Raw genomic sequence first — 20,101 nt, 5'->3', positions numbered from 1 at the left:
CATTCTCCCTCTTCTCCGAAAAAAAAAGTTTTCTTACTATCAGACTTGTTATTTTTACGCTCAAACCCTCAATTTCGTTCTCTTCATCCTTATGGCACCAATGCAACAAGATACACTTCAAGATACAAGAATTAAGACAAATGGCCATATTTACTTTTTTGTTTAGTAAACGCACTTTTGTTAATATCGAACCTATATAGTTTATCTGGCAGCCCTGGTATTGTATGGTGGTAGCTTTTTTGAGATTTTTTAATAGTTTATTTTCTCAGTGAAAAATACCGTTTTAAATTGTGTTTCCGGCGTAATAGTGAAGTTTGTACACCCGGTAAAGTTTTGGACGTCGATAAGGAGCAAAATTGGGAGCATTCTGCATTCTTTTTATCATAAAAAGTTCGGTGACAATTTGCTAAGGAATCCTTGTCGTATTCGGTGCTCGATCGATTTCTTGCAGTTTAGTACACCAATCATCCACAATTGCTTCTCTTGTCTCTCCGTCACATGTATAGCCTTTGTTGAGTCGTATCTATTGTGTTAACACGATGTTCGTAGTCTTTGTTCGTTATAGTATGTAAACAAATTTCGTCAAGATGTCCGAGAATGGTGATACTGAGGATACGATAGTCTGTTCTATCTGCAAAAAACAAGAATTGGATGCAGCCAAAGTCATAGAGTGCTCGGTATGTTTCAACAGCATGCATTTTCGATGTAAACGTATCTTCGGCACTGGGATCGCAAGGACGCGGCAGCAGTCAACATTTGTCTGTTCACCCAGTTGTGCCGAGATCTACGGTCGTACGAATGAATCTCCTGGGTTCGATAAGCTGATAGCTGAGTTGAATGAGTCAGTGAGGGCTTCAATCAAGCAAGAAATGGAAATCGTGAATGCAAAGATCGACGCATCTCAGCAGTCAATGATGAAGGAGTTACATTCAATCACAAACCGTTTCGCAGAGCTGAAAGCTGAAAATGACAATTTGAAACGGACTGTCGCTTCGTTGACCGAAAAATATGATTCACTTGTAGACTCAATGGTTACTCTTGAAGTTGAAGTTGACAGAGCATCTCGCGTAGCTTCAGAAAAGAATGCTGTTATCTTGGGCTTGCCAATGAATGAGAATGAGGACACCATGGAGGTTTTTCGAGAAGTGTGCAGTTCTGTGTCATGTGATTTACCTGAAAACTCCGTGATATCTGCTAAGCGAATGGTTTCTAAGGATGGAAAAGGGGGAAATCCTCCTATTAAAATCGTGTTCTCTGACACTGTCTCAAAGGAGCGATTCTTCTCGAGTAAAAAACAGCATGGCAGGCTGCTAACTTCGGCTGTGAATGGTATGCGAGTAAACGGGAAACCTGGTAGCGTTATAGTACGAGATGAGCTATCTCTCCTTGGACTGTCTATGCTGAGAGAAGTACGTGGGATGCAAGATTCGCTCGAAATAAAATATGTATGGCCTGGCCGAGGAGGTGTTATCCTCGTTAAACGGAGCGACAATGCGAAAGTGCAAACAATACGGAATCGCCGAGATATTGAGCGCCTAGGACAACAGTTCAGTAAGCGAAGTTTATCAGAGTCTTCTCCAGGAAATCTAAACCGATCAGCAGTAAATGAACCCCTGTCAAAGCGTACCTGCACATGATAAATTCTTAGTATCACCAACTCTCATTGTATTTGTTTTCATATCTATATATATATATAAATTTGTATTGTAATTTCTAGCATGTTTTCAAATTCTTATTTCGAATCTTTTTCATCTTTTTGTGAGTCGAAACAGAAAAATTCAAATGAAAATTCTTTCAAAGTATTGCAAATAAATATCAGAGGATTAAATGATCTCAAGAAGTTTGATTATTTGTTAGAATGTATTGATTCCTGCAAAGTGAGAATTGACGTTATAGTTATCTGCGAAACATGGTTGAAAGATGATAGAGTAGGTATGTATGAAATTGATGGTTATCGTTCCGTGTTTGTCTGTAGATCCGAATCTAGTGGAGGTGGTTTAGCAGTATTCGCAAGAATTGAGCATCAAACGCATTTCAAATCAGTTAAAAATATTCCAGAATTCCATCATGTCCATCTTGAAGTAACCAATATGTCTCGGTTGTTACACCTGCATGCTTTTTATAGACCCCCATCTCAGAGCCATGGTCCTTTTCTCAAGAAATTAGAAGATATTATAGCAAGTTGTCCTGCAAGTAGTGACTGTTTGGTAGTCGGTGACATCAATATACCAGTAAACAGATCTGATGTAGCGATGGTAAAAGAATACCAATCCCTGATAACTTCGTATAACTTTGTCATTACGAACGAGTACGCGACCCGGCCTGCATCTGGATCAATACTCGATCATTCACTTTGCTCCAATAGCTTACTACAACGTGTACACAACGACACTATTTTTCAGAATGTTAGTGACGATAACTTCATTATAACTACGATTAGCTGTTCATTCAAATCAATTCGTACAAAACTGGAGAAGACAATAATAAATCACCGTAAGGTCCATGATGAGTTTTCTCAGTTTTTGTTGAATATACCGCCAGAACTAACACCTTCTGAAAAGCTTTTAAAAATTACCAATGAATATAAATCCATAAAACTACGGAATTCAAAGAAAGTTACTATCGACGCAAAGCTGAAATCTCCATTGTGTCCGTGGATGAACGTTGATATTTGGAAGTTATGCAAAATAAAAGATAATTTGTTAACACGATCTAGACAGTCCCCGAGTAACGATAGGATAAAAGCGTTGTTAAAACATGTATCTAACAAGCTGGTGAAAGTCAAACGTTCTGCTAAAAACCAATATTTCGTGAATTTGTTAAACACACCTAATCATAAACTGCTGTGGAGTCGACTGAATGAATTACTTGGTCGGAGTGTTAAGCAGCACAACATCACAGAACTCGAACGGAACGAACAAAAACTCGTGGGTGATGCCACGATAAGTGCGGCATTTAATGAATATTTTTGCTCCGTTGGATCCGACCTAGCCTCCAGAATTAAATCTGATAGGGACATCTTGAAGTTCAACTCTATAAAAGTAAATAGTGCATCTATGTTTTTAAGACCAGCGTCTACATCCGAGGTGATACTTCTTATAAACCTACTTAAATCAAATAAAGCGCGAGGCCCAGATGACTTTCCAGCAGACTTGGTGAAATATCATCACCAATACTTTGCCCAGTTACTACGAGATGTTTTCAACGAATCTATCGAGACAGGCGTTTATCCAGAATTCCTGAAAGTGGCCAGAGTAGTTCCAATATTCAAAAAGGGAGATAGGAAGAATGCTGAAAATTATCGTCCGATTGCTGTGCTGTCCATTTTTAACAAAATAATAGAGCAGCTCCTGGCTACCCGTATAAATGACTTTTTCGATCATCACAACATCTTATATAACATGCAGTACGGGTTTAGATCCGGTTCCAGTACCTCTAATGCACTTTGTGAGCTTGTGGAATCTTTATATTCATCATTTGAAAAACGTAACATGGTTGGAGCCGTCTTCATTGACCTGAAAAAGGCCTTCGATACACTGGATCATGAAGTGCTGCTTTCCAAGCTTGCAGCCTATGGCGTTCGTGGTCAGGCAAATAATCTTCTTCGCAGCTATTTGTCAGAGAGAAAACAGTTTGTCATAGTAAATGGAGTCGCTAGCAGTACACTGAGCATTCCAATCGGAGTACCGCAGGGTAGTAACCTGGGACCGCTTTTGTTCCTAGTATATATGAACGATTTGCCTAATATAAATCTGAAAGGCGTGGTAAGACTATTCGCAGATGATACATCCATTTTCTACGAAGGTAAAACCCAGGCTGAAATAATATCTGCCGCGGAAGAAGACTTGCGTATCCTCAAAAGCTATTTTACGACGAACATGCTCTCATTAAATATTTCTAAAACAAAGTTTATGTTATTTAGATCGACTCACAAATTGATTTTGAACCCTGTTGGGCTGACTGTAGACGGAGAAATTGTGCCATATGTTGATAGTTTCAAATATCTCGGCTTAATAATGGATTCTAGATTAACTTGGCAAAATCACATTGATCAATTATCAATCACACTCTCTAAAATGTGTGGTTTGATACGGAAACTGACCCAATTTGTACCCTTCAATGCTTTGAAAAACCTATATTATGCATTCTTTCACTCCCATCTCCAGCATCTCACTATCATCTGGGGATGTGCTACTAATGAACGTGTAAAACAGATTCAAATTTTACAAAATAGGTGCCTTAAGATGATACAAAAGCTACCTCATTTGCACTCGTCTGCTCTTCTTTTCACAGATAGTAGATTGTCTCCTCTTCCGGTTCGCGCTTTGTACCACCATCAATTGTTGATCTATACGCACGCTGTAATGCACCGGCAGGATCTACTTACGAATATGAATTTTCCAAGAACAACGCACAACCATCATACACGGCGAGCCGATCACCTACCTATTCCTAAAGTCAGAACCAATTACGGAAAAAGAAAACTTGGTTATCTTGGACCTATCTTACTCAACAGATTACCTTCGACGCTTAGAAATTGTGTACCACCACCAAAATTCAAAAAAAAATTGAAAACTTATATAAAAACCAATGTAACATTATATATAAATTAAATAGCCACCTACAATCAATTTATTAAAGGTATTGCCATCTAAGCCCCCTTAAAAGAGCTTATAGCTCACTGGGGGTAATGTCAATGTATGTATGTTGAATATTTGCGTAAATAAATGTATAAATAAATATCATTTGATTGATAACTTGCAATGCTAACCGATCATCTATGGGGTTTTGCCGAGCTCCATTAAAAATAACTACAACACACGCAGTTGGGTGATGCGTCTTCTCTCCTTCAAGCGCACGTCTCGTTATGTAGCCGGCCCTGTTTTTCTCTCACTCAAATCAATCGTTATTCACGATTGCGAAAATTCGACGCATTCAACGAAAACTAACATTTTGTAAGAATTATTTGTCAAAAAAGAAAAAAAAAAAAAAAAAAAAAAAAAACAAGAGATTAACGAATTTGAGATTTATCAGACACACAACTCCATTTTCAATGTTTCAATGTGATGGTACAGATGGACCATATATAACACACAAATGTCCTTCATTATACGAAAATAGATTCTACAAAACGAGTTCGAAAGAGGTTCTACAACATATTTTCAGTAGATATGTTTTCATTGCGTACTTCGAATTTTAAACTGTTTTACGATATGCAATTTTTATGGGCAGTTTTCATTACACGTCCCTGCATTTTCCTCACGCACAGCTTTCGGCAGTTATCATGCAACGCCATTTCCTTAGACGGGTTTCTTTACACATCGCTGCATTTTCCTGATGCAAACAATTTTCGGCAGTTTTTCAATAACGCCATTTCCTTGGACGGATTTCATTTCATGTCCCTGTATTTTCCTTATGCAGAAAAATTTTCGGCGGTTATCCAACAACGCCTTTGCCTTGGACGGGTTTCACTACACGTCCCTGCATTTTCTTTATGCAGAATAATTTTCGGCGGTTATCTAAAAATGCCGTTTCCTTGGACGGTTTTCATTACACGTCCCTGCATTTTCCTTATGCAGAAAAATTTTCGGCGGTTATCCAACAACGCCTTTACCTTGGACGGTTTTCACTACACGTCCCTGCATTTTCTTTATGCAGAATAATTTTCGGCGGTTATCTAAAAAAAAATGCCGTTTCCTTGGACGGTTTTCATTACACGTCCCTGCATTTTCCTTATGCAGAAAAATTTTCGGCGGTTCGACACGCCATTAATTTGCTCAACCAAAAACCCGAGCAAAAACCAACCCAACCAACCAACGCCGCGAGTATTTTACGGCAACATTCACAATAGTCAAACACCTCTACCATCATGCACATCAACCTGTTTGCATTTACCGTTCAACCGAGCGACAACACGAGCATGTACGATCCGAGGAATCAACGAAAGCGCGACCATCCATGCCGAGCAAGAACATGAAGAAACATGCATGCAATCATCGACCGACCACCTATCCACAGCGTGCTACCAGTCGACAGCAAAAATCAACCACGTCACCGCGCCTTTGTTCATGTGTTTGTGCTAGAACCAAGGCTAAAACAGAACGCGGTTGGAAAAACAAAAACTTTCCGCGCTCTAGCATTCGTCAGGAACCGCAGAATTGCAACACCCACTTCACTGGCAGCACCACCACACACTTCACATACCAAAACGATTTGTTTTCTCTCACTGTTTTTATGCCAAGTGATTCTACCTATTTTATGATTAACTTGTTATTGATTATGATGCACTCCTGGCAGGATCGCCAATGTGAATACCGAGCAACTCACTGGAACAATCCGTTCCCAGCCATCTTAGCAAACTGCAGAAGAATCACTTGGCATAATACGGAACCTCACGGTGATGGCGACTTGCTCCGCCAACAGTCCACTCTTCAATGAGGCAGCATCACACTGACGACGACCCCGTCATGGTGCTGGCTGTCACTGATGCTTGCTAGGGGAAATACACGCATGGTGAATGCTACTCAGCTTTGTTCATACCCCACAATTACATGTTTTGCTTTGCTATTTGCTTAACAGGTAAACGCGGATATCGAAATACTTTCACAACGGCTGGCGACTGTGGAAACCACTCATGGCGAAGAAGGAAGCCGCCACTTTTTACTTCACCGAAATTACTTCTATCTACACTACTATCACCTAATAATCTCGTCAGATACTTTCTCACAGGTGCGGCTCAATCTCACTGAAAAGCCCAGTTTGCACATTATAATTGATCCCGCGAAATATTAGTAATCAATTTATTGATATTGGCTCCGTAAGTTGGACACTGAGTTTGTTATTGTTATAATTATGTTCAAAATAGGTATCCAGAACAAAAATCCCATCCATGTAGGATATATGCAAATGGATGTTTAAAATACGTTGCAATGATGTTTTTTCAATGTATTTTTGAAAGTATTCGAGAAACATGTTATTGAGATGTTCATAAGATGTAATTTGAACGTACATCTAATATTTTGTTATTTTCTATATCAGGACAAGTGAATTACAGTGCCCGTTTAAGAGTTTCACACTAACACTTCAGCCGTTGATTTATCTACAATTGTTTCTCCCAATAATTGTTTATTTTGCACAATTAAACATTGATTGAAATAATATAATTTTTTATATCGATAATTGATATAAATTCAATATTCTAAAAGCACATCTTTTTTACAACATAAATGGAAATAGCATTCCAAAACTTCCTGACGGTACTGTTTCGGGAAGCCACCATGTTGCATCCCTGAGAATTTGTTCGAAATTCTCAAATAAACCAGATAAATGACAAAGACCTCTCATCTTGTTTCTAACCCGATGAAAAGCGCATGCATTCATGAAGAGTGAATGTGTTCATATCAGGGAACGTCCATAAATTACGTCACGCTTAGAGGGGGGAGGGGGGGGTTCAGCAAAGTGTGACGACCCATACAAAAATTTCAGAGGTCCCATACAAAAAGTGTGACATAGGGGGAAGAGGGGCTTAAGAATGGTCGATTTTTGCGTGACGTAATTTATGGACGTTCCCTCACCATAAATTTTGAATGGCACGTGAAATTAGGTCATAGTAACCAAACATCCAAATAATAAATTACAAAAGAAATTAGATGCTCAATAATTATTTTGAGCCATGACCAAATAGCAAAAAAAAATAGATGTCATATTTATTTTCACAGTGTGCGTTTGATAAATTATGATTTCCCTGCAAGCAAAAAGTAAGTTTTTATGATGTTTGCAGAGAACATATTCAATATTGTTATAAGAATGTATTGAAAAACATCTTCAGTAACATCAAAGATGTTTTATAAGCCGCCATTTTTTGCGCTTTTTCGGTGATATAAGTGTACGAAAATACGTTTCCTATATTTGGAACAAAACATGGGCGTTTGTATGGATCATGTATTATTTACATTATTATAACAAGTTGCCCGAGTCAACAAGTCATCGTATAAAATGTTGTATAAGATGCTAAAGTGGAGGTGATAAACGTACATTTTACATGTGCCTTAATGGAGGCGTGCACGTATATGGCCTCCACCTTGTCTGCTTATGCAACATCTTATACGATTACTGGTTGTCTGGGTGTGTTTCTTGGGTAGGTACATTTAATTGATCAACATAACTTTTAAGATAAGTTATTCTTGTTTACGGACGTATCGACTTTCGAACGTTTTTGGTTCGATCGAATCAGTAGGCCATTTGATTTTGCTGGCGTAAACGGGAATGCGAAAGATTTTCGTTCGAAAGTGGATTCGATCGAAAACAAGAATGAGGGTGATAATCAACAAAAATACGCCACAGTACTCGGTTCATGGTTGCTGCTCTCTATCCTCGGTTACGCTATCTCTGCGCTCTACGCCTTCTTGTACCAATCGGATCGGTAGTGAACACCAACGTTTGCAGGGCTGTTGTCCGGTATTCTTTCAACATGCCCTGCCCACCGTATCCTTCCTGCCTTGGCCACCTTCTCGGCTGGGCTCGCCGTAGAGTGCTGTGAGCTCGTGGTTCATCCTCGCCGCCACACACCGTTCTCCTGGACACCACCGAAGATCGTCCTTAGCACGCATCGCTCGAAAATTCCAGTCCTCCTCGACCATGGCCTCGTATTGGTATATTGGACCACCGGCCTTTTTAACGTTTTGTAAGTGGTACTTTTGGTGCGGTTGTAAATCATTTTTGACCGCATTTTCTTCTGGAGCTCGTTATAGGGACGACTTACACTGATGATGCGCCTTTGTTATTCACGGCTCACGTTAGGCAGCATCTATTTATTAAGTAAGGATAAAAACGACATTTTCGATCCCCCTTCGCCCTCTGTAACGCCTTTTTGTTTGAAAACCCGAAACATTTTATATGGGCCGTAACGCTTGGCCATACTCCCCGCTCCCTCTAGAGCGTTACGTAATTTGTGGACGGCGCCTTATTGTCAGCTTTTTGAAAGGAAACGACGTAGACGAATTCTTTTACCACCTCGAGAGTATCCCCGTAACAATGCCCGTGTAGCTGCCGGCTTAGAATAGCACTACGGACTACCTGTTCCGAGGGTAAAACTCCACAAACAGGTAACCCCACTCCAAGGTATCAGGCGACCCGTGCTGAGGGATGAATGGTTGAGGGGGTTTAAAATATGCGTTGCGGTAAAAGATCCAAAGCGAACTCTAGTGTTGTCTTATTTTTAAATTTTGGAATATGTGTTCTGGCAATTCAAGGAATTATAGTATTTAGTCCTTGCTACTGGTGTTGTGGTGACTTGCAGTGTTTGAATAAAACCAAGTTTACCAACTTTACTTTGAATGTAGTTAAAAACCTCACCACTTGAGGCTAAACTCAATGCAAAGGAAATCAAATTGGGTTAGGGATCCATGCACGTACTAAGTCTTCGAAGACTGGGGAATACTAGTACGCAAGGAACGCAAGTAACACACTTGTCACCGAAAAGTCACGGCGGCGCAGGTTTTCGTTGTGCAGAAGTCGCTGTGACTTGATTCTAACAAACAAATACTTATTTGCTAGAAGTAAGTCACAGTGACTTCTGCGCACCAAAAATCTGCGCTGTCGTGACGTTTGTGTTATTTGGGAACATGCTAGAATCCTTACTGAACACTTGTTTCATTAATGGTATTGCTGCTTATGTTAAAACCCGGGTTCTAAACTTCTTACTGGGGAGATTCTAGCGATAAACAAGGGTGATGCTTGGTTTCCGATGCATGGCCAATTATCAGTGCTGTTGTTTTGTTTTCTATAAGGTATCAGGTGTCAGAAGGCCGGCTCCAGAGGCACGTTAACCTTAATTTGGGACATTTGTGCCATCGCCATACATATAAGCCTATTTCATCATTTACCTGAGGGAGAATGGGACAAGCGATAGAATGGGATTAGGAAAGGGAAAGGTGATGAAATAGGAAGGAGTACCCTAGAAGAGGAAATGAAGGCATAAGCGCAACGAGAGCTCATAACCCATACCACAACGGGTTTAATCAGTGCCCTGAAAAGGACATTGTAAAACGCATAAGCGTAAAGAGAGCCTATAGCTCATTGGAGGTAGCTTGTGACATCGTGTGACTTTCAGTATGACATTAATAGTGTAAAAGAGTCACTGTGGACATCTCAAATTGGGAGGCATGTAACTTCACATGAATAGGCATGTTAGCCAGACGAACACAACAGATGTGATAATCGACAATGCGTTTCAAGCATTTCAGATAAATTCCAGATAAATCTGGAACTCATTCCTTTTGTATAAAATGCACGCACCCTTTCGGGATATAACTATAGAGTAATTTCACGCCGTGCAAATACCCAATAAAACACTACAAGAGTTTAAAACATGTTTGAAATACTGAAATCCCTCTGGAGAAAAATAGGACAAAACCCCATTTGCTCCTGAAGATTTGAAGTAAGCAGAGCTTTACAGGGCCCACTAAGTCGATTATATAGCTACTAGCAGACCCAACGTGGCTAATCACGTTCCTACAAAAGTAGTTTTTTATACAATGAAGGAAATCCCTGAATCTCCTAGAAGGAAATTTCTAGAAGCTTTCTTGTGCATATATGAAATATTTCATTTAGCATGGTGCACCTCTTTGGAAAGCGCCAGAAGGTATACTATAACATATCCAACATTGGCTTGTCTATTACTGTTGTAGGGCTCTAAGGGGCGATTTCTTCACCCTGGCTTAAGCATTAAGCCAGGTTTAACAGTATGGGTAAGCCTGGCATACCGATAAAGCCAAGGTGAAGAAATCGGCCCTAATTCATAGAATGAAAGAAACTTCTAGATCTTTCTACGGGATTGATGCAACAATGCAAAGATGCACCAATGCAAAAATGCAGCGATGCATCAAGAAATGATGAAATAATGCAGCGATGCAACAATACGATACACCAATGCAAAAATACAACAATGCACCAATGTACGACGGAACGATGGAAAGATAATACTTGTATTATCTATGATTTTCGGAGAATTTTGACACTAGAGCGGGGCCAATCCAATCAGAACTGAACGATTTCCAAAAAGAATTATACGATTCTGATTGGGAATGGCCCCGCTCTAGTGCCAAAATTCTCGGACCGCGATGAATTGGGTTCATCGGTGGATATGTCCATTACAACAATGCATATGTGAAATATTTCACAGCATTGGGTATCTCATCGAAAAGTGCCAGAAGGTATACTTCCAAGCATCCACCTTTTGACTGTTAATTACTGTTGTAGGGTTCTGATCCATAGAATGGAAAGAAAATTCTAGAAACTGCTGAATTGATTTAACAAAACAATGCTTCAAAAATCCTACGATGCATTGATGTACGACCAATGCAACGATGCATCAATGTAGATGTACATACCTATGCAATGATGCACCAATGCTATGATGCGGACCAATGCAGCGATGCACCAATGCAACGATGTACTAATTTAAATATGCACCAATGTAACGATGCACGAATACAGTGAGGCACCGACCAATGAAATTATGCATCAATGCAATGTTGCACCAATCCAACGATGTACATATGCAACGACGCACCAATGCAATGAGGCACCAATGCAAGGGTGCACCAAGTCAACATAGGTACAATGCTACAGTGCAATGATTATTGTAGCTTTCATCCTGTGAAACATTTCAGTGAAACATTTCAAAGTGTGACGGAAGGACAGACAACTCTGGGATTTTATATATATGATAATTCTCGAGCGGAAGCTAGAGATTCGTACAGTGACCGGCACAAAAAAAGATCCACCATATAGTTATTATACAGTTTCTAATGAAAACAACATGCAAACATGATAAAATATACATTTCAATGAATGACCTTCATCCATTTTACGTTGTTTTAGTAATCTGTGTGGTTTTTGAGAAATAAAGTGATTTCTGATAAGATTGGGAAAATTGCTTAAAAATTGGGTATGACAGAAAAAAAGATCCACTTAGCAATTAATTCTGAATCTTCAAAATTTCGTCAAATTTTCACATGTATTGCTTCTTGGTGTATGCTATTGCGATGTTTTAGACATATGAAATTTATTTTGACATGATTTTTATGAATTTTAGGGTGATATGGGGCGATTTTATTTTACAAAAAAAACTCTAAGCTACAGAAACTATTGAACAGCAAGAATGAATACTATTAATCTACAATTTAACAATAATTCAGCTTGCACACATACAGGGATGTACTTTTTTGGACATTTTTTATGAGTTTTGGTCGACTAACGCAAATAAATGCACATGTTGTGAAGATTATTAAGGATTATTTGATAACTCAAAACACTTTCACGTTTGTGTATCGCAATGATCACCTCCATCTGCTTGTGATAAAGCTTGCTGTAGGTATATCCTATCATATACGCATTGATAATTACAAATTTTCGATAATCTTCACATGTGTATTTCTTTGCATTAGTCGACAAAAACTCATAAAAATTGTCCAAAAAAGTACATCCCTGTATGTGTGCAAGCTGAATTATTGTTAAATTGTAGATTAATGACATTCATTCTTGCTTACAAATAGTTTCTGTAGTTTAGAGAATTTTTTACCCATTATACTGACCGTGAAAAATAAATTCGCTCCATATCACCCTAAAATACAGAAAACTCATGTCAAAATAAATTTCATATGTCTAAAACATTGATTTGATTGATTTGTCTTTATTAAAGAGACTTTCAGCCCTTGGCTGGTTCGTCTCTCTGTCTAAAACATCACAATAGCATATACCAAGAACTAAAATGTGTGAAAATTTGGCGAAATTTTGAAGTTTCAGAATTAATTGCTAAGTGGATCTTTTTTTCTGTTATACACAATTTTTAAGCAATTTTCTCAATCTTATCAGAAATCACTTTATTTTTCAAAAACCAAATATTTTTCAATACAGATTACTTAAACAATGTAAAATGGATGTAGTGCATTCATTCAAAGGTATATTTTATCATTTTTGGATGTAGTTTTCACAAGAAAGTGTAACTACTTTATGGTGGATCTTTTTTTGTGCCGGTCACTGTAACTATACAACAGAATGGTTTATCCGAAGATATTTTTAACTAACAGAGTTCCATTCAGGAATACCTCTTGTGATCCGAACAGACCGCAGAGGACAGCTTCTTTCAAAGCAATAGATATGGTATACCACAGTGAAGGGCGTTGTAATAACAAAACTACAATGAAACTCTCTTGGAGTAGTAATGGCAGGGAGTTATCCATGAAATGTGGTCGCAACTAATTAGTACAGGTTTCCTAGTTTCTTGAGCAGGGACGCCTGAATACGCGAATTTTGCGAAGGAACACTCAAAAGTAAAAAAAATCCTGAGGGAATCGTTTGAGCTGCTGCACCGCTTATAGCCCTCCGTCAAACCGTCCCGTTTTATTGTGAATTTGCGTCGTATATTGTTTAAAGCAAAACCGTTACGTGGATTGCCCGGTGACTAAACTTTCTCCGTGGAAAAAATACTGAAAATCAGTAAATTTGGAGCATTTCAGAATGAAAACCAATTCGTCGGATTGTGATGCAAATGATTTTTTGCAAAGAATGTGAGCTGTGTATTGCTACGGAATTGCGAATGTATATAAAGTGTGCTGGACCGTGTGGAATGAGCTATCATATCTCATGTGCTGGTCTAAGTAGTGAGCATCTACGATCTCTATCTCACGGATTCGTATGGTTGTGTTGTGAATGTACGCCTGCCTTCAATGACTGGAGAAGTGCGAAGCCAAAGGCACAACTCCCGGTTGATGCTAAGTCGATGAATTTTGAAATATCTCTACTACAACGCCAAGTTTCCACAATCATGTATACGCTGGACCGAATCATACCTAACGACACTTTTTATAATAGTGCAAGTCCATTTCATTCCACACCGGTCGTAGCAGCTGAAGTAATGAGTGGCACAAATATGCGCTATGAAAGTGAACGGAATGAGAACAGTGAGACACCGGAGACAACTGATGATTGCTTTTCGTTGCTGCTGTCGAACATCGACGTAAATACAACCGAAAGTGATATAGAAGTTATGGTACGCAGATGTGTTGGTGCTCCCGTTGGCGACCCTGTATGATGAAGCTAATACCAAAACGTATTCACTACAAGCTGCTCGATTACATTTCGTATAAAGTCGTTTTGAAGCGGAGATGGAAAGAAATAGCTATGTGTGCATCAACCTGGCCCCTTGGAATTAAATTTCGAGAATTCGTTCGACGCTCTGACAACCCTTGGAAGCCCTAATGATGTAATGCGCGCTAACAGTTTATTTTAGATAATTGATAGTGATAATTTTTGGTCTGTTTTTTTTTTTTGTATCGTTTGTTTGTTGATGATGTTAATCCGAACCGTGTTAGATTGTCAATGTTATGATGCTATGTAAACGTTTTATGAATGTATTACAGTTATTTTAATTGAAGTTTTCATTAGTTATATAAGCTAAATATCAATCTGTACAACCATTGTGTTGAAGATGTTGTAAATAAATAATAAGTGCAAGGAAGGTCAAATGGAGACTCCTCATCTGGGGATTTTTTTTTAATTATCGTACAAATTAGGCTGAAGGTTCTCAGATTTTCAAAAAACTTTTTCCACAGGTAGGGTTCATGGATATATGAAAAAAAAAATGAGAAAAATTCAGGGTTGCCTATTTTTCCGGAAAACTCAGGTGGAAATATTTTGTTTTCCCCTGACACTACTTACTTTGAGGGTCTCCAGTTAGCCTAGTGGTAAAGGCTATGGATCGCCAATCCGGAGACGGCGGGTTCGATTCCCGTTTCGGTCGGAAAAATTTTCTCGACTCCCTGGGCATAGTGTATCATTGTGTTTGCCTCACATTTATACTAATTCATGCAATGGCTGGCAAAGAAGGCCCTCCAATTAATAACTGTGGAAGTGCTCTAAGAACACTAAGTTGGAGAGAGGCAGGCCAAGCTCCAGTGGGGACGTAGAGCCATACAGAAGAAGAAGAAGAACTACTTACTTTGAAGAACAATCATAACTCAAGAACAAAGCGTCTTATAAACGAAGTTTGTTTTAGAAAATAAAAGCAAATTTTCTCAGAAATCCAAAAAACAATATGAACAAAATTTTCCACAGTTGAGAAAATTCGTAAGGAAAAGCCGGAAAAATAATTCCCAAACTCATGGTAAAATTTCAAAAAAATATTTTTGAGAAAAAATATTTCATAAGTTCTAATTGCTGAAATTTTTGTAATGCACTTAAGCTGATACAAATTTAATTTTGACTTTTTGTCTCCCCCCCCCCCCTTCACAAATTTTTGGCTGGATTTAGCATTTTGAGGGGGCCGATGATAAAATATTTATCAAAATATGGGGTCTTGCCAAAAATTCCTTAACAAATCCAATGAGTTTTTAATATTTTTCAGATTAAATGCTTTATTATTTTTATCCCCCCCCCCCTCGACCAGTCAAAGAGTGGTGGGTCAAAAAGTGAAATGAATATGTGTAACGGCCTTATTTGTTTCGTTTTTGAGTTATGTCCGATTCTGTTGAAAAATGTTCAAATGTGTCATATAAGCCTTTTCTTTGAAATCATAACTCAAGAACGATGCATCGTGGAAACAAAGTTTGTACGAAGCAAATTTTCTCAGGAATCCAAGAAAAAATATAACCTGGAAAAGTTTTCCACAAAATTTTCCACTGTTGAGAAAATTCATAAAGAAAATCCGGTAAAACTATGCCCGAACTCGCGGAAAACTTTCAAAATATATTTTTGAGAAGGTAATTTCATAAACTCTGGAAAATGACCATGTACGCATATATTACATGGTAATTTTTCACAAAATTGGTCATAACTCAGGACTAAAAAAAGTGCATTTCAAAAATTTATGAAATAAACTTTTTATAAATATTTTTTTGGAAATTGTCTGCGAGTTCGGTCATTGTTTTTCCGCTTTGTTCGTCGTTTCCATAAACGGGGTTACCTTCGAGATGGTGATGCATCTTCAGTGGTATAGTCGTGACTACTATAGGTTCCCGGAAGAAAAAGTGATAAAAAAGTTTTATTCTCGTTAAAAGTACTATAGTATATCTTTGAAAACATTTCAGAAATATTTCATCGTGGAAATTAATAGTTTAAATGCTCAAGAAGACATAGCTTTGATTGAAGTATGAACGAAGTATGAAGTAATAAAAAATCTGGTAAACAACCAGTTGATGAATTTCAATTCCAAACGTATTCTAATTGAACAGTTGATACAGAACATTGAAATCTTCATCTTTATTGTGGGTATTTTCCGTGGCATAAAATTAGCAAGAAAGAAACGATTCACATAACCGATGATAGTGGCGTTTCAGTCAAGGTAGTTTTGGAACCTGACTTCTGCCGAATCACGCCCGGAGTCATTCAGTCAGTCTGTCAGTAGGTCGTCGCCATTGTCGGAACGAGCATCAAAACGACGACGATGAAAAAGAATCATATATACAACAGGAATACTAAATCAAGTATGAACTCTTCAGGTGAAGACGACACTCAGCAAGTAGGAAATATACGAACGACGCCGAGGATGACAAGAACGACGGAGTCTTCGGAGCTTAAATTGCATGTTTTTGCAGATTGTTTACGTGTCTCCCGACCTGGGTTGGAATGCATAATTGAGAAGTGCTGCCAGTGCGGCAATATGCCGTACGCTTTCTTCAAAGATCGCTCCGATCTTAGTTCTGGCATCGTCGCTGCCGCATCACACATAACATTACCTGTGCAAAAGACCCAAACACAGCAGCTTGTTTATGACCCCACCATTCAAGAAAAGGGTCACTACCTACCTGTATTTCTTTTCGTCGGGTCGAACGGGGGAATCAGTGACACGCAACGAACGACACACCGTCGTCGGTCGGCGGGATCCGGCAGCTACTCTCAGGGTAGAACACGATCAATAACAATCATCTTTACGATAACCACGGCTTCGGCAGAGGGCAAAATTTCTCCATCCCTGTAGCCGGCTATACCTTATCTCACATACAAAACGTAGTAGCTACAGGTACGGGTCCGATCATCATTGCGGTTGCGCCCGCACGATGCAACGATGAACCTGCGAGTAATTTATTCTTCATTTTTATGCACATGTTCCCGCATTAAATATGTAGCTAATTTTACACTAAGGCTATTTGGACTGCAGAAGGGCACAGTGGTCAAAATGGCCTACAGTTGTGGTTAAGTACATCAAAACTTGCAAAGTACGAGGAACTCATCTCTAAGCATAAACTCGAGGAAGCATAAGCAGAGAACTTGTAAGGACCAGAGCTATGTTGTCTACTTGGGTACGACATATTTTGCATCCCACGCGATATACATATGTAATAATACAAAAAAGGTGGTCACATGGCAAGGACAAGCTTAAGCTTAATTACAGTCCAACTAAAACCTCGCACCACAAAGAAATCGAAAAACTTGGAGAAAGTTTTGGCAAAAAAAGTCAAACTTTTTGGCTTGTTTTGCCCACAACTAAATGACCACCGCTCCAATGTGCGTCGTCCCGGAAGACGAGAAGCGGACCGACGAAGAAAGTTTGCACACGATGCCGGTGCCGGTGGTGGTCATCTTCCGAACCAAAGGGTTAAGCATGGGCCTCACCACAAAGGTTGCAATAAATTTTAAACCTGTGGCCACTTCAGGGCGTTGCATGAATTGGGTATGTCGGCTGAATTTTTTGGGCAGGGATGAGCCTTGGTGGTAAACATTGGAAAATTATTCGCCGTATAAATCAATGAGGGTAACTGGAATGTCTTTATTTTTTAGCTTCGGGGTATCAACCGACCCAATTCCACAGATTGGATTCTTTTGCAGCTTCGACAGTGTAAGAATCCAATCCTGCTTGCCATTTCCAGCGATCCATGTCAGCCACCGTACCCAGAAAGGTAATTAATTTCCTAACGTGCTGCATACTTTCAGACTAAGATCCAGATCATTAGTCCGATCCGAAGCGTCCAACGCCAAGTTCAAGCAAAATCTTGCCCTCGCTCCGGTTCCTCCTTATCGGATGCCATCGATGACCGTAGATAGAGCCTCGTCGATCGGTTGACAGACAAACAAAGGCCACCATAAAACGAAGCATAAATGCAGCGTCATAAAAACATACCTAACTGATACCTCCATCCAATGCAAACCAGTCAGTCGCAGCACTCTGGGCCCAATTCTGGCCACGCAGCCGTTCAGAAACCGGAGCAGATCCGGTTTCGGGCAAGGGTTTGACCTACTTCCGGTTACTAGTTGGATCGGTTCAGCGTGAGACCAGTTTTGATCGACTACTTAGCTTAACAGCGCTGCGGTCTGGATCGATCTCGTGCAGACCAACCCGAACCCATTAGCCCGCCGCCGTGGGCCTCATCAACGAGCATCAGAGCCAGCACTAACTAAAGGGTCCAGCAGCAGCGACGATGGTCCCAGCTTCAGGTAAGCGAGATGCAATAAAATCGATGGTGAAATGGGCAGATGTGAAGCGGGATAAACCTCATTTGTGGTCGATTGGATTTATAATGTTGGTGAAGAATTTTTATGATTTAATTATGTCGCTTGATGGAAGTGAGCAAATACAAATTATCAGATGCTGTAGGTAATGGCAATGGGATATACATTTACAGTAGAGGCTTGCTTACCACAAGCAGTACTAAAAATATGCTATACTTCATTTTCTTCTACTTCGTAACATCCTAATTGAGTTGTTTCTCATTAGGTGGTAGTCTAGGATTATTATCTAAGCGTACTTTATTTACACACCAGTGCGAACTCACAACCTTTGGAGCTTCTTCCGGGAGGCGACCAAGCTCCAACCAGGTAGCTCTTACGGAGAAGCTAGTGTTGTAACGTGCACCCTGAGCGTCTACAAGTACTCACACATCCGGAAGCATTAATAAGCGACCTGGAACCGCTTCCAAAAGTGCTTAGTCTATCTAGGAATGCCTTGGGCATATCAGGAACGATGTCAGCAAGTTCCTGATAATACTGCCTTTACCTTACCTTAACGGTAGGTAATACTAAGGCCTGAGTGTTCTCTGCTGTTCATAGAAGTCACCGTTCTATTTCCATTCTCCATTCTACTGGGTCCATGGCCGAGTGTCTTCAGTTCCGCACTCTGCGAAGGATCAGCAAATCGTCCTCCACTTGATCGACCCACCTAGCTCGCTGCGCACCACGTCTTATTCATTGGCGTATCTAGGATTTTTTCCTAGGGGGTGCCTAAGGGGTGCCAGTTTCAGTAGCTTCCAGGTTGTTTTGCTTTTTTCTTAAAAGGAAATACCTATCCATCCTCAATTTCTTAGTATAATGCTATATTGCGGCGCGGGAAAAAATAGTTCACCAATTTAAACGCGCTATATTTTTAAGAAAACTTTTTTTTTTTTTTTGAAAATCCGAACCGTTGTACTGATTAAGCACTTTCCCCGCCATGTAAGGTTTGAAAATTTGATAACTTGATTACATATAATACATGGAATGTGTATTTTAAATATGAACTTAAAAATCATCGTGACAGCTCCTTTTTTTTGTGGATTGAAAACCATCAGATCCGCAAGGATACATTTATTCATGAATTTATTTGGCAATGTTTTCAAGAATTTATTTGGTTATATCAATATGTTTAGAACTTGATACAAAACACCTTTTATGCATCTTTTGAAAATTTCATCGTCAATTGCTTTGGAAATTTCTACGTCAACTTCATTGGCAGTTTATTTATTTTTTTTATTTGAAATGTTTCCTCAGAATTTCCTTTGTTAGTACATAGTCATTCAAGCATTGTTTTGTTTATGTCAGTAAATACTTTTTAAAATTATCCATTGAATTTTCAGGAAATTCCTTTGGGAATTATTTTAGTGAAGCCTTTGGTAATAAATTCGACAATGACTCTGGGAACTTCCTCACATTTTCTTTTTTTGAAATGTCTTCGGTAAGTCATTCTATTTTTTCCCGTCGATTTTTTGGACTTTCATTATCTATGCTATTCGGTATTCTTTCGCCAATTCCTTCAAAAACTCCTTCGGATATGCTTTTATAATTCGTTTCAATATTTTTCATGAAAATTCTTTAGACAATTTATTCTAGATTTCTTCAGTAATTACATATG

This window comes from Aedes albopictus, chromosome 3, assembly GCF_035046485.1.
Source record: "Aedes albopictus strain Foshan chromosome 3, AalbF5, whole genome shotgun sequence".
NCBI lineage: Eukaryota > Metazoa > Arthropoda > Insecta > Diptera > Culicidae > Aedes > Aedes albopictus.
Note: the sequence above shows the minus strand (reverse complement) of the source record.